Genomic DNA, 16,131 nt, shown 5'->3' on the forward strand with positions numbered 1-16,131 from the left:
CAGCTAAGAGCAGGACTTGGAACCGAGAGGGGAGTTGGCCACCCACCTCTGCCATCAATTTTCCTTGTGACTTTAGACAATTCCCCCCCAACCCTGCTCTCTGGGCCTCGGTCTCCCAGTCTGTGACAGGAGGGGTGTGAACTGGGCAATCCCCGAGGAGCTTGCTTTCTCCACACTGGGTAGCCCCTGAGTCCCGGGCAGGCCTATAGCTGGCCAGTCTGACCCCAGTGGACATTCAGTATTTAGAGGATCACAGAGCCCGAGCCTCAGGGAAAGCAAATGCCGGGCCTCTGAAAGACAGGCTAAGGAGGCAAGACAAAGAATGCACTGTCAAAATACACTGTCTGAAATGAGGCCAAAGCCACCTCCAAAATGCGTATTGTACATATCTCCTACAGCACAGAGACTGAACCAAGAGTGCAGGCAGGTATGTTTACAGAAACAGGAGCAAGTCTTTCTCAAGAGGGTCATTACAGTCAGAAAACACGAACTGGTTCCTAGGGGAGTAAGGTGACTGAAAAGGGGTCAGAGGATCTAGAGTCTTCTCAGTGACACCACTGCCCAAGAATCTTCCAAAACTCCACCTCAACTGCCCAGGAAGAGTGAGGCCTTTTGACCAGACTGGAGGGATCTGGGTGTGTTATCTGCATTTACAGTAACCCCTTGTGGCAGGTTGAGGAGCTGAACTTGGAGAGGAAAGCCACTTGTTCAAGGTCAGGAAATGATAAAGTAGCTGGGATGGGATTCAAAATCAGGCCTGTTGAGCCCCAAACCCTAAGCTCTTAGCCACCAGGCAAGCTGCAGAGATGAATTCAGATGATGTTCCCAATGGTAGGTCGACCTGGTCATTAACAGGAAGTCCTGGAGGTTCTAGGCACATGTCCACCCCTTGGAATGGTCATAGTAAAATGAAATTATTATGATGGTCCAAAAACCAAACATCCATGGCTCTATCAAAGACAAAAACAAGGACTGAAGGACCAAGCATGGCATAAGTTTGTCCTTCCGACAATACCTCCAAGGCCACTTGGCTTGCTCTTGGAAACGACATCTTCTGGGTCAGAGCTGAAAGTGGTAGTGAGCTTCCCATTGCAAGGGGCATTCAAACAAGATATTTCCAAACACACAGGACAATTACAGCTGCCTACTTGGTGTTGCAGGCCTTTCTCAGCCTGGCCCAACCCACTTGCACAAGAGCACACACACCCCTTTGCCACCAGCACCTTCTCTGAACACCAAGTTCAGGCCTCTCAGTCTTCAACCACACTTCCCCTTCTCCCGAAATGTCCGTGAGCCCAGGTTACTCCTTGGGACTCCAAAGCATTGTTTTAGATCTGCTCAAATGCCTCTCCTTTGCCAGCCATGCCCCCAGCAGGTGGGAGGATCTCTCCTCTGCAATCCACTGTGTATTTGCCTCCCTGCCCATCTCTTTGGTGACATCTAATAGCACCAAGGACTTTGTCCCCCCATTACTTAGCATCACGCCTGACACTAAGTAGGCCCCAAACCACACGTCTTGCATGAGAGTAACTGGCTTCTATGATGCGTGCTTGCAAGCCAAGGTCACCACCTTCTCATCTTCCCAGAGAAAAAACCATGCCCTGCCCCAGCCACCCTGAAAGCGCTGGGCCCAAATGGAGAGTGGCCCCACTCTGCCAGGAAGCTTGTGGCTGGTAGCTAATCCAGTCACCTTTGAAGCTACCATAACAATTTTTATTTTTAAAAATGTAAAAGCTCAAGAAAGAAGTGTTCAGAAGCTTAATTAAGGGCATCTGGGCCCAGAAATCATAAAAGTCAGGGATATTTTAAAAATGAGAAGACTTCCCCGACTCTTGAGAGACACATGGAGTTCACTGGTGGCCAACCCCTTGCACGTCCTCCCCCAGGGAGGTCCAAACGCATCTCTCCAGCCTCCCTCTGAGTCTCTGCTGTTTCAACACCAAAGACAATTCCCTGGCACACTGCCGGCCAGCCATATGAGCCAGATGGGTAGCATTTCTTCCAGCAGAACAGAGTTCCAGTCCTTCCTCAGAACAGGAATGCAGGGGCGGCTCTCAGTTAAGAATCCGTTTGGTGGGTGGAAGCAACAGCCCCTCTCTTCCAAAGAAGTGTACATGGAGGGCTGCCTGGGCCCCCAGGACAAACCAAGTCCAGTCATATGTCTGCAATCAAGCTACCCCAGCAAGCTCTCATGGGGACACATGGACACAATCAGGATGACCTCCAAGTGGATGCCACTGGATTCAGTAATCATTCAAACACTCACACTTGTACAGAGCTTTGCTACTTGCAAATGGCTTTCATACACACTCCTTCATTTAATCCCCCCAAATGTGTCAGAGAAGATGCCACTGGTCTCTCTCCCTTTGGTCCCAGGGAAGTCTGAGTCCCAGGGGAGAGAAATGACTTCCCCAGAGCAATCCCCCTGCTTTCTAACCTGGAGCTCTCCCTATGGTGCCTTAGGAACTATACCAGTAAGTAGCCTTTCCCCTTCTCTCTACCATACCCAGTCCAGGGCCTGCATGTAGTAAGAACTAGATAAATGCTTGTTTCACTGCAGTTGATTTAATTTATTCCCTGCAGTGAAACAAAGAAAAGATGGCTCTTGGTAGTGGTGCTGATCTATTTTAAGAAGCACAAAATAAAGCATGCAGATGGTGGGGGCATTCTGAGTGCCCCACTTACATCCCAGGACAAGCACTCACCTATCTCAAGAACAGAGCCAAGTGCACTCGTGTGGTGTCAGAACGATCCACTTTTCCCCCTGAAGAGCACACAGCTGCCAAGTGGCAGCATCAGGTTTTGAACCTAGGCCTGACCTCAAATCCCTGCATCATTCCCCAGGGGAGTGTGGCTTGCTGCCCACCCTACCCCTAATCTTCTCTTTCAGTGTCTCTTTTTACCCCTTTTGGCTCCATCTCTTGGAATTTAGGCAATTGGTTTCTTGTTGCTCACCTCCACTGAAGAGTCTGGGCTGGAATAACTGTGTATCTGCCATTGATACCTTAACAGAAATGAGTGTGAGTCAAACATCAGCTCGTCCGGGAGGACCTGGGTTTTCAACCACCTTCGCCTGTGCTCCCTAGCACAGGGACCCAGGGGGTCCTGGGGGAGCGGTATTTCCACCCAGGGCCCTCCCCCGGTGGCCCTGCCCAGGAAGCCTGCTGGGGGATTCCGCAGGGAGCAGGTGCGGGGGAGTTTCACAGCACTGCCTTGATGAATGTAGTTTTAAAATCCTCATGAGTGGTGATCCTTGGAAGTCACTTGGACGTTCACACCGCAAGAAGCACAACAGCCCACTCTTTGAGGAGAAATAGACAGGGAAGTTCTGGCAGAGGACTAACTGGTTCCAAAGGGGAAACACACAGCTGCAGTCTGAATCTGGCCCCCACTCTGTGCAGCCTCCCACATGCATCCTACTTGTTCCCAGCAGAGGGAGGAGGGTGCAGGCCTGCTAGCTTTAATCACATCATTGGACAAAAATGCCCTGTGTGAGGGAGGGACTGCAAGAACTCCTCCTCTCTCCTCTCCCTCTTCGCTTGACAAAGCAGAAGGCTCTTTATCACCTCTGGTGTCGGCCCATGTGTATCAGTCAGGAGAAGCCAAGCTATGCTGCTGTAACAACTGAGCCCACCTCTCAGTGACTTATCCTCATAAAGGGTCTGTTTGTCATGTGCACTGTATGTTCAGGGCAGGGTTTCTACTCATCACAGTTCCTGTGGCAGGAGAAGGAAAGGTAGCAAATTATACTCTGCTCCCTAAAACTTCTGCCCAGAGTGACACGCATCCTTCTTCTTACATTTCACTGGCCCCATGCAAGTCAGAGGCCAAGCCTAATTTTAATGGGTCAGAGAAGTACAATCCTACCATTCGCCCAGAGGCAAACAGAAAATATTTGGTAAAGAGCACAAAGGACTACCAGGCTGTAATACTAAAAACAGTGATAAAATATTAAAAGAAGCTGCCACTTAGTGGTGTTTACAACACACCATGCATCAAGCGAAGTGCTTTACATCCTTTGCTTCATGTAATATTCACCCCAAGTACATGTTAATTAATATTAGCTCAAATTTGCAGATGAGGAAATGGAGGCTCATGAATTCACAGGACTTGCCTAAGGTCACGTAGATGGTAAATGGCAGATCTGGGACTCAAACCCAGGACTCTAAGGCTACTAAGACCATGCTGATAATGACTCTACCTCCCTGCTCCCATGTGTATTTAGGGACCTCTGGACTGGTCACAAGACAACTACAGTGACTTGGAGACAGTGGCCAGAAGTCACCTCTCTGTCCTGTACCCCGTCACAGGTAGCAGGGGCCTTGAGACCCAGGAGGAAAAGGCCTTCCTTTAATCAAACAGACTCAGATGTGTCTACCATCCAATGAGCTTGCACATGGCATGCAGACCCCATACCGGGCAGGTGTGTGACTGCTATCTCACCTGACAGGTAGGTCACACTAACCCCATTGTGCAGCTCAGTAATTCAAGGCCCACATCTAACTAGAGCAGAGATGTCAACCCAGACTTGGCTGACTTTAAGGCTAGTGATGATCAAGGAAGACTTCTTCGTGGGGAGGTTGGCCCCGAAGGTATGTCACTAAAGACCAGCCAGGGAGGGAGAGTCCCTGAGTCGATAACTGTGGGTGTCCTTCTCCAGTCCAGTCCCTTCCTATCTTAGGGCCAGAGAGAAAGAGTGGCAGAATGTTAAAAGCCCCCACTGGAGAATCCTTCCTCTTGGGGGAAGGCATCTCTGCCTCTAGGAGTCCCTTTGGGAAGGGAAACATTGAGTCTCTGCCAGGCAGTGCAGGGCAATGAAAGCATGTGGCTTTGGCATTCAGAGAGGATACCATCTGTACCACTTGGAAGCTGTGTGACTTTGAGTAAATCATTTAACCTCTCTCAGCCCTGGCTTCCACAAAATGAGAGAGCTGGGCTGGATCTTCCTAAGGGTCTCATCCTTGGTTGTATTTCAGAAACTAATGATTATCTGACGAACTAGAGCAAAGGCCCTGGGGCAAAAAAAGTTGAAGTGGGAGAGTCAGTGAATGAAACTCCAGGGATGGTAGAAGGCAGTTAGTAGTTATGAACCACATCTGTGCACACATGATTCTCCCTGTCACCATGACAGAATAGCTCTTATCTCCCACAGGTTACCAGGCAGTAATCAATAGAAGCAGGACTAGCCCCTAGACCTACAATAGGGCCTGATGATATATATTAGAGGTATTAATAGCAGATGTAGAGTGTAACACCAGGGCAGAAATTGTGAAGGGATATTTTTTCCAATTCTTTTGGCTTTTATATGAATCACAAAAATAATACAAACTCATACCAAATTCAAACAATACAGAAATGGACAAAACACAATTGAGTGTCTCATCCCCTCCTTGCAATTCTACTCCAAACAGGAGTAAGCTCTGTTAATATTGTCATCAGATTCCTTCCAAAGTTTTTCTATGCTCCTACATAGGATTTCACAAAGTAGGATTCATTCAGTTCTTTACAGCCCACTGACAATAGTAATAATGGCCACAGGTGTAGAGTACTTCCTGGAGCCAGGTTCTGTCCCAGGTGCCGGGGACAGCTATGAATAAGAGACACGGCTGCTGCTCTGGTGGGACATCAGATACACTCTGCAACTTGTTTTAATCCCTACCTATTAACGCATTACAGACCGTTGGCCAGATCATCACCCACAAATCTATCACACCTTTTAAAATGAAAGATTTTGCTGCATTTTATAAGTACATTGCCCTTGATTCAACCAGTCCCCTATTGATGAATATTTAGGTTATTTCCAATGTTTTGTTTTTACAAAAAAAAAAAGAAATAATACCCACATCTCTGATGCACTCATGCCACCATTTACATGAATTTCATAGATTCCACAAACGTTAAGTTGTTATTTTCTCTAGATAATACCAAAGTTTTATCCAAATGGAGGGTCTGGGCCACTGTTTTCTCCCATGGATGGTATACAAGCATGACGTTTTGCAGTGGCCTTGATAGCACTGAATTTTATAGATCTTTTAGATTTTGCCATTTAGGGATTAACATATAGTTCATTTTTGTTTTAATGTTAAGGATTCTTTAATACCAAGCTCAGTCTTTTCATAGTGGGAAGCAGGAAGCGGTGAGGTTTTGGAGTGGGGATGGCAGGTTCCAAGTAGGATTTGGGGGACACCCTACCTCTTGGGGCACTAAGGCAGGAAAAACAGCCATGGTTCTCCTTTCTTTCTCTACAGAACAGTTCTCTCAATAGAAAACATGCATCTTGACCTTGAAATCCCCCTTCAGTCCTTTGTGATTTCCCACTAATGGGCACGTAATCTGCTGATGAGGATAAGTGGCCTCCCTCCATGAAGAGGATGAGGAAGTGTAACTGAAGGAGAACCAAGGTCAGGCTAAGGTCGAACAGCACCTGCTCATCACCACAAAGTGCTGGAGCTGCAGGGCTGTGGCTTCTGGAATCTCCTGATGCTCATGAGACCAGCTCCCTGCTCCCCAAGGTGGGGCTCGAGGTTGCCAGTTTTGTTCCCCAACCAGCAGTAGAGAGAGACTGACTCCATGGTTGGGGCTCAGTCAACACTCACTGGAATGGCCTGATGACTGACAAGTGTCAGTAACACCTAGAACTCACAGATGGTGGCTGGGACCTGAAACGGACCATACTCACCAAGGGAAGGGACTCAGGATCCTGCTAGGAAGGGCAAACTGGGTGTTGATGGCAGTATCTCCCGCTACTGGAGCAATGGGTTCAGGCTGGAAAGGGTTTCTGGGGCAAGGGAGCCCGGAAGAGGGGCTGGGGAGTGGGGAAGACTTGGATGAATACAGACAAGAGGAGAGGGCCTGCCAGGCAGGGGAGGGACATGGTCAAGGATAAAATCCTTCAAACAGTGCCAGGGGCCTCAACAGTGCTATGTAGTGAGGTGCTGGAGCCACTTCCTGACACTCAAAGACAGCCAGTGTTAACTATTCCAGAGGGTTGCAGCCAGACCAGCACAGCCTGAAAGAGTGGGAGTCTGTGCACTATAGCAATCAGCAAACACTATAAATCAGGACTTTTCTTTCTCAGCCAGTTTACCAGCACATGACAGTTTATAAACTCACACTATTATTATCAGGAGCCACAAAAGGAGTTAAGCAGGAAGATGACATGGTAGGGTTTGCATTTGTGAAGGGGCTGCTCTGGGGCCAATGTGGTAGGGACAGTTTGGGACAGGCGTGGAAGCAGAGGGACAGCAAGGAGGCACCTCCAGTTGTCCAAGCAAGCGATGTGGAATGGAGCCAAGGGATAGACAACGCTTGAGGCAGAACTGGAGCCTTGGTGACGGCTGGGACATGAGGTAGAGAGGAGGGCAGAAGGGAGGAGCCAGGCCATTTGAGCTGCAAATGATGGAAAGCCTTTCTCAACTTGGCAAACATCTGGCCTTTGCCACCTGATCTCCCACCTCCCCCAAAGGAGGGAGAAGGCAGGTGGAGCTGTGTGCAGAGGGGCTGGTCTGCTGCAGGCTGGCAAGAGAAAGGAAGCAATTCCTCCTCTACCACCTCTTCTTCCTCCTCCTCAGCCTGCTAACAAACCCCCATAAATCTGAGGCATACATCTTCCTATGGCCCCACCAGCAGCAACAGCTGCCTCAGCACTCCTGGCTCTGCCCACCACTGGCATCTCTGCTTGAAACCCTGAGCCCCACAGACCCAAGCACCTAAGGTTTATGATCAGTGCTGCCATTAAAGACATATTCCAGAAATATCCTCTCCCTTGCTATCTGCCCTGGGGTATGAAATACAAAAAAGTTTAGGAAAATGGAATGGGCTGGCTGTAGAGTAAAAGCTCTGGATACAGAATCAGACTGACTTGGGGCAGAGCTTGGTTTTTTCCCGAGAACCTCTCAGAACCTCAGTCTCCTCATCTGAAAAAGGGAACCGCACTGTTTAGCTCAGAAGACTGTTGTGAGAATGAAATGAAGAGTGGAGGTGTGGCCTCCACACACAGAGCCTGACAAAAGCAGACACCCACTCTAGGTAGTTGGTCAGGAAAAAGAAAGACTCTGGAGACAGATAAGCCTTAGTTCTGGTCAACTCTCTTTTGATGGCTCTGTGCTGTGTGCCTCTGGGCCATTTACCTAACCTCTCTGGACTGCAATGTCTACCTTTATGGTATTGTTTCAGGCCAGCCCACTAGCCTTCATGCCTCAGTGACCTTACCTGTAAAATGGGTCAATCTATTGGCTCATGACAGAATTTAGATGAGACCCAACCTGACATAAAAGTGCTTCAAGAAGCCCTCACAACTATGCAAATGCAAGATATTATTCAAAAAATTATTTTATATATTTTGGCTAAGGGACAAAGAATCTGTAAAACACAGAAGACACTATCTGACGCTGATTCCAAGCCCAGACTGCTAACACTTGCAAGTGTTCATCACGTCAGTGCACTGCACACATATGTATGGAACCCCGACTACATGCCAGATGCTCTGCCAGCCTCTGGAAACACAAACAGGAAGGCACGGCCCACGCCAACCAGCAAGTCAGCCAGAGGACAGAGCCAGGTGCCTCGGGGGCACAGAGCAGGGCAGCCAGCTCAGAGAAGGCTCCCCAGCAGTGTCTGAGCTGAAAACCACCCAGGCAGAATGAACAGCAGACACGGAATGGTTTGTGGTCCCCCAGAGCAGAGCCCAGAATTAGAACTAGGATGCGAAGGAATATTTGGGGTGATCCTGTAAAGCTGGGAAGGGAGAGGGACAGTAAGACAGATGTCTTAGCTTGGGCTGCTACACTAAAATACCACACACTGAGTGGCTAGAAAAAGCAACAGAAATTGGTTTCTCACAGTTCTGGAGGCTGGGAGGCTGGGATCAGGATGCCGGCGTGGTCGGGTCACCTTTGGTGAGTGCCCTCTCCCAGGTGCAGACTGCCAGCTTCTCCTTGTGTCCTCACGTGGTTCGGAGAGCACAGAAAGCTAGCAAGCTCGCTCTCTCTCTGTCTCTCTGTCTCTCCCTCTCTCAGGACTCTTATAAGGGCACTAATCCCATTCATGGGGGCTCCACCCTCATGACCTGATCACCTCCCAAAACCCCCACCTCCAAACCCCCCCGCACTGTGGGGTAGGGTTTCAGCATACCCATGTGGGGGGACACAGACATCCAGTCCGTAACAGGGAAGAGAGGAAAGCCTGCATGCACTGTGGAAATTACTGAAGGGACACGTCACTGACATGGCACCATGAGGCCTGCAGGGGGAGCCCTCACGCCCACCACCCCGGGGAAAATCTCACCAGACTCCCGATAAATCTCAGAAAGAGACTCCCTTACCTTCTCAGCTACGTTACTCTGCAACCGATAGAAGGGAGGTTTCTGCCTTCCCCCACCCCGCAACAGCCCAGCCACTGAGAAACTCTCACAACTCAGCCAATGAGAAGCCACGATACCGGCTTAGAACAGCCCTCCCACCCTGGCCCTACCTGCTACAAAAGAGGAATCCTCTCTTTTGTTCTCCCACATACCTATGGGTAACTGTAGCCTTCATGTCCCAGATTGCAATTCTCTGCCATTCCCGAAAAACTCTGTTTTTGCTGGTAAAACAACTCTTTTGTTTTCAAAGTTAACAGCATTAACAAGTGGGTCACTGTGGAGGCAACCGACACATCCCCCTGGGAGCCCCCTGAGAGGCTGTTTGGGGCACACCTCGGAACTGTCCTGGGGAGGCCCTTGGAAGCCGGATATTTAGTCTCCGATACCTGCTCCTCATCCATTGATTGCAGATGGCTCCTGAGGCAGCCCAGCCTACTCCCCACCCAATCACCACCACCAAATGGCTCTCCTACTGGGTAAACAGATCATTCTGAGACTGAGAATGTCCTCGGGCAGTTTCCTGAGGTGTGAAGCCATGTGAAATATGGAAATGCCCATCAAAAATACAGATGCCCTGGGGGTAAACAGGGGTACTGAGGAGAGGGTGCTGACACAACTGTAACAACATGCAGGCATGCAGTGCAGTGAGTGGGTCACTCAGGGAACCCCATGCCACATACCCAGACCTCAGGATGAAGGGGAGTGAGCAGAAAGCACACGGGAGATTTCAGGAGGCTGTGTGTCACACATTGTGGAGCTTGGACTCTACTCTGGAAGTAACTGGAAGCCATGGGGGGATGCAAGGGAGAGAGAGTGGCGTGGTTAGATCATTGATTACACAGACCACGCTGGCTGCCTTCTGGGAAACAGACTGCTGCCCGAAAGACTGAGGCCAGGAGACCAGGGAGGGGAGAGAGGAGTGCTGGGAGATGGCCAGGAAAGGTGCGCCATGACCCCCACTGGCCGCCCTCCAAACCCGAATGAAAGCCTGTCTGGCCTCTCCTCTAGGCCCCAGGCTCCCAACTTGGCGGCACCCTTCTCGTGGTCAGGGCCCACCTCTGCAGCCCCAGGCTGACCCCAAGCTCACCACGCAGCAGGCTCCCTGCTCCAGCACCCGTGCCATTCATACAGCTGGGCCCCCTCAGTTTCCCTGCCTGCTCCCTGGTCCTACGGCCTGACCTGGTGCAGACAGGTGAGGTGAACTGCTCAGATGGTCCCAGAGGTGGTTATGGTTCTAACTCAGTCCGTGGTACCTCTACCTCCCCCAACCTGAAGCCCCCGACTCCTGTGAATAAAGGTGAGGAGTCCCTGCTGCAAGGAGCACGTGCTTTTTTGTCACCAGAATAACGACCGAGCTCCTCCCAGGTTCCAGGTGCTGTGCTGCCTCGGGAAGCAGGGGATCCCGCTTCAGTCCCCTTTCCCACGGGGTCACAGTGTGTCCTGTGTGGACACCAGAGCTGTGGGGCAAGGACTGGCCTGGCAGGGGTGCTGACCTGACAGGAGACCTAAGATGAGCCCCTGCTGGGAGCCCCCTCAGCTGTCCCTCCAGCCCCTCCCCACTGCCCTGACCCTGCCTGTCAGATCAGGGCCCCGGCACAGGGCCCCCACCTCCCCTCCTCATCTCCCCTGTGCCCCTTGCAGAAAGACGAGATCCCACCTTCTCCACATGTCCCCAGAACCCCTCTCTTAGCTGGAGAAGCTGCTTCATCAAGCGTTTCTTCCTTACCATAAAAGTCCTGCCTTTCTTTTTATCCTTTAATAAGGTTCCAGCAGGACTGGGAGAGACAGATTTGGGCCTCCGGGAACATCTGCCCTTCATTTAAAACCACCCCACTCCTGAACGGCTGGAAAACAAGTCTCGGAGGCTCTTTTATAGTCTTTGTTAGATCTAAATCCAGAGTTATTTCCACCAACAGATTGTATCAGCCTGGAGCCTATTTGCCTCCAGAAACTGACCCTCTTACAACTTACCCACTGCGCACCAAAGACCCCAACTCCGACCCATCCCGGACTCCTGGGGGCAGCCCCACTTATAAATGCCATTTAAGAAAACCTAGAGGCTTTTTCTCTCCTCCTGGAAGCTTCATGATTCCCGCACCGCTCCAAAACCCAGCTTTGTCCATGTTCTCTTATTATTCATGCGGGCATGCTGTTGTGGATTACAGAATGTGTTTTTATTTTCCACTAAAAATACATGGAGGGGTGAGTTATTGTTTGAATTGCATTGGGTCATGTGACAAAGAGCATCTGGAGGAAGGCTATGCACTTTCAAAGGGGAAACTGTCCCTTACAACACGACGGAGAGGAACGAAGGCTAGCGCCTGAGCTCAGCAGCATCGGGGCAGCAGCTTCCTCCCCTCTCCCAGCACTTTTGGGGCCCTCGCCTTCTTCCTTTGTTATTAATTTACCAGGCTGGGCCCAGACCCCAGGGCCAATCCCACCAGCCGGAAAGGCAGAACTAAAAACAGCTCCAGCCTCCAAGAGGGGCCAGCTGAGTGTCTATTCATTCCCCTCTCTCCTTGCCCTCCCCGCCGACTCCACTCAGGAGGCAGGCGGCAGCGTGGAGAGCTAAGGCACACTTCGGTCTAGGAAGGAAGAGAAAAGGAAAGCCGTTTGCAGGTGTTGAGATAAAATCGTCCAGGCAACTGAGGGGAAAATGCCTCTCAGCAGCCCCGGCGCAGGTGCGCTCTGGTGAGCACGCGGCGATGGGAGGAGGAGTTTGTGGGCACACTGAGGGGGCTGCTGGCTTTTGCAGACCAGAAGTGAATGGGGTGTTATTAATTCATCCTCATGCCCTGTCACAAAGTAGTTGTGACTGTGAGGTTTCTCGTTGTCAAAGTCAGTGACAGCTAACAGCTTTCCTTAGACTCTTTGTATATTTTATTTGGGCCAGGATGGGGAGGGAGTAAGCATCAGTTACGCACATTTGGCTGACAGTTGCCCAGACATCCATTCATCTATGCGTTCCCTCAGCCTACATGTATTATTAATAATAACAGCTACCATTTAGTTAGTGTCCACTGCAGACCAGCTGCTGCGCAAAGCACTTTACCTTCAGTATCTGAGGCAGACCTCATAGCTTCCCCAAAAGACAGACGTTATTGTCCACATTTTATTGATAATGAAACAGGCTCCAGAAAGTACATTGACTTGGCCCAAAGCTCAAAGCCTGGAAGAACAGAGATTCAAAACCACACCCATCGGACTCCAAAGTCAAAGCTCTTAACTACTAAGATCTCCAGCCTCATCTGTGGCTCTCTCTGCCTGGCCTTGAGCTGGGGGCTAGAATAAACATTTGAGGAATGAAGTGGTTCTGTAATGACACTGTACAGATCCAACTGGACATTTAGGTACTAAAAGCTGGATTCTGCCCTCTCCTCTCCCTGTAAGACTCCTGGCTGAGAGGCCAGCAAAGTAGCAGAGAATCCAGGGCTAAGTGAGCTGCCCCTCCCAGGCCAAGAAGAGGGCTGGCTGGGGGTGAGCCGTTAGCAGACACAGCCCCAGCTCTCTACCCCTCCCGCGACCATGCCCTTTGCAGCTCCTCTCATCTTGACACAGTGCCTGCTTCCCCATCCCTTGAATCAGGGCTGGTCTTCCAACTTGCTTTTGTCAACAGAATGCAGGGGAAGTGATGTGTCGAGCTTAGGCCCCAAGACTCCTGCTCACTCTCTCTTGGAGTCTCGCCATTGGCCTGCTGTAGGATTAGAGATACAAGTCCCAGTCACCCCCATGAACCTAAGCTGCAGTCATCCACCCATCACATGATGAGGCCATCGTAGACCAGCCTACCTCCAGCCAACCTGACACCTGACCACGGACAGGTGAGTGAGCCCAGCAGAAACCGCTGCCAAAGGGACCCCACAGTGCTGACCTGCAGAATCGTCAGCTAAATTAATGTTGTTTACTGAAGGCACCAGATTTTGGGGTGGCTTGTTACACAGTGAAAGTGAACTGATACATTGCTCATCTGTTTTCTAGAGCTGAGAAGCCACAGGAAATGTGGTCAGAGACAGGAACAGGGTACCCAGGACCCACTGGAGTCCAGCCTGCTAAATCAAGAATGTTTCTAGACCCCTGCATCTTGCCAGTAGCCTCATTTGTTTCTTTGCTACCTCTTCCCCTTTTGGATCTAATCTTTAAAGAAAGAAAAGATGACAGACTGGAAGGCAGAGAACGGAGGCAATGATCTATCATTGGGCTGGTTCAGGATGACATCATGAGTCGGGCATCCAGCCCCTCTAACACCTTCACGTGGCACAGACTGTGACCCAGTTTTTTTCCATCTGTGTGACATCAGCTTTTTATAGCTTACACATACCAGAGAAGACACTGAGTGGGGAAGCTCTGGAGTCGTGGAAGGAGGAGAAGCAAGGCCAGAGGCCCCGAACACCCTGTACCAGTTTCCTAGGGCTGTCATAACATACACTTGATCACTTTAAACAACATAAATGTATCTCTCACAGTTCTGGAGACCAGAAGTCCAAAATCAAGGTGTTGGCATGACTGGGTTCCTTCTGGGCACTCTGAGGGTAGGCCCTCTCCATGTCTCTCATCAGCGTCTGGAGGCTCCTGGCAATCTGTGGCATTCTTGGGCTCGTACCTGTATCACTCCACCTCCATCTTCACATGGCCTTCTGCCTGGGTCCTGGGGTCCTCTCCTCTTATGAGGACATCGGAATTGGGGTTGGCACCCATCCTCAATCCAGGATCCCGCTATCTTGAGATCCTAAACTAATTATATTTGCAAAGGTCCTATTTCTGAATAAGGTCACATTCTGACATTCTGGGTGAACATGAATTTTGGGGGAGACACTACATGTCCCTCGTATTTCCTGGAGCAGCAGCCTCTAGGGACACTGTCAGAAGAGGCCCCACCCACCAGCCCACATCTATTCTTGGGGTGGTGCTTATGCTCTGGGGTTTGTCTTTGCCCATCACTAGCTTGAGATGCCAGGGAGCAGGCCCACGCCAGGTCCTCCCTTGTGCCATTTGGTGTCAGAAGGGCAGAGTTCACACGATGAGCCTCCTCTCCAGACAGACAAACAGCAGAAATGATGACTTACATTACAGCTCTCTTATTTCTAAGGAAAATGGAAACCAAGAGCTGACAAGAGAGCGTTTGTCCCCTAAATCCAACAAAGACCCAGCAGACCACCTGGAGGAGCCACAGACCTGCCTGCTCTCAGGGGAGGAATGCCCCAAACCTACAGGTAAGGGCAGGCCCACAACCCAGCCTGCAGCCGAGCTGGCATGTATCCCCCCTCCGCTCCTTTATCACATGTGCATGGGATGCATGCAGGGATATTATTCCTGCCCTTCTGGAATCCAAGGTCCAGCAGTAGAAACACGCAGGACCACCCAGGTTAGGGTTGGTGGAGGAGGCCCAGGAGGAAGAGGAAGGATTCCTGTAGAGCAGCATCTGAGCTGGTGCACATGGGCCTGTAAGAGCAGAGAGGGAGGCAAAGGGGCGGGCAGTCCTGGCAGAAGGAAGAGCTTGTGCACGGCAAGGTGGGGCAGACGCGCACGTGACCCCCAGGATGGCGTGTTCGCACAGCAGAGGGAGAGCGCTCATGGGCAGAGGCAGGCAGCCGGGTGGGAAGGAGGCGCAGCACAAGCGATGTCACAGACCGGGCAGTGGGGAGCGACAGTGGTCAGGCCCCACACGCTGCTCAGCCCTGCCTCAGGGGTTCCCGGGGATGTGGATTCAGACAGAGGCAATCAGGAGATTACACACCGCAGGAGCCAGGCAACTAATTCCTCGGTTTTAACGTGACCCCAGGAAAGATGTCTTCAGAAAGCACTAGAAGACCCACATCACTTCTCCAGTGCTCCCCAGCAGGCCCATCTGCCTCCCTGCCAGGTCCAGGACTGCCCACGTCTGGGAGGGAAGGCGGGCAGGAGGGGGAGAGAAGCAGCTGGAAACCTTTGAAGGGAGGAAATCTTGCCTGTTCTTACCTCAACCCTTGACACTCCAAACAGGCCATCACCTGACAAAACTCAAAAATCCTGAGTCCTGGACTCATCCCACACTCACGAAGTCCCAGGGCTGCTCTGTGGGCATCCCTGCCTTGACCTCTGCTGCGGCGTCTTGTCTCCGAGGCCTGAGGCCTGCTTTCTTAGAGGAAGGAACAGCTCACCCACCTAATGTGACAGCAGCTCCTGGAGAGGCAAAAAGAACATGGGGGGAAATGTGGAGCCTTCTTTGCTCCCCACATTCTTTTTAACACGATACTTGCTTGAGACTGCTAATGCTGAACCCCAGCCACCTGGTATTTGTCTGAGAAGGTTTGCTTCCACTTGGCATCTTTCCCTACAAGCAGCAGGACTCACTGTACCTCCAGCCCTTGAAGACAAGCCCTAGAACTAGAGACGAGGGAGTCAGCTACTCACCAGGCCGGAAATGCAGGGGGCCCTCCTGGATGGAGGGGGAGCCACAGCAGGGACAGGTGACAGGGCTGCACCCATTTTGTCATCATGGCCAGTCTTGGTGACTAACACAGAGAACAGATTCCTCTGCCTTTGCACATTCCAGGCCCTCTGCCAGGTCCCTACGCCCTCTCTGCTTGGACATCTCTCCCTTCAAGATGCAGCTCAAGGGTCACCTCCTCTGGGAAGCTACCTTAGCTCCCCAGAGCCAGTGATCTGTCCCCTCCTCTGCACTCACGTGCCACACACAGCCTCCTCTCCGGGACTCATCCGTCTTAGAGTGTCTCTGCTTAGATGTCTGATTCTCACCCCCTCCACTCTGGGCTGCAGACTCCTTCCTCCAG

General features: G+C 51.1%; 1 long non-coding RNA gene across 1 annotated transcript in view; it reads right to left on the reverse strand.

The window, feature by feature from the left end:
* Positions 1-15,518, reverse strand: part of LOC118973706 (uncharacterized) — a 517,996-nt gene extending 502,478 nt beyond the window's left edge. The window contains exon 1 of the long non-coding RNA XR_012126596.1: positions 15,317-15,518. This is a non-coding gene — a long non-coding RNA (uncharacterized lncRNA). The remainder of the gene's footprint in view (positions 1-15,316) is intronic.
* Between the last annotated feature and the right edge of the window lie 613 nt (positions 15,519-16,131).

This window comes from Manis javanica, chromosome 17 (assembly GCF_040802235.1).
Source record: "Manis javanica isolate MJ-LG chromosome 17, MJ_LKY, whole genome shotgun sequence".
NCBI classification, from domain to species: Eukaryota; Metazoa; Chordata; class Mammalia; order Pholidota; family Manidae; genus Manis; species Manis javanica.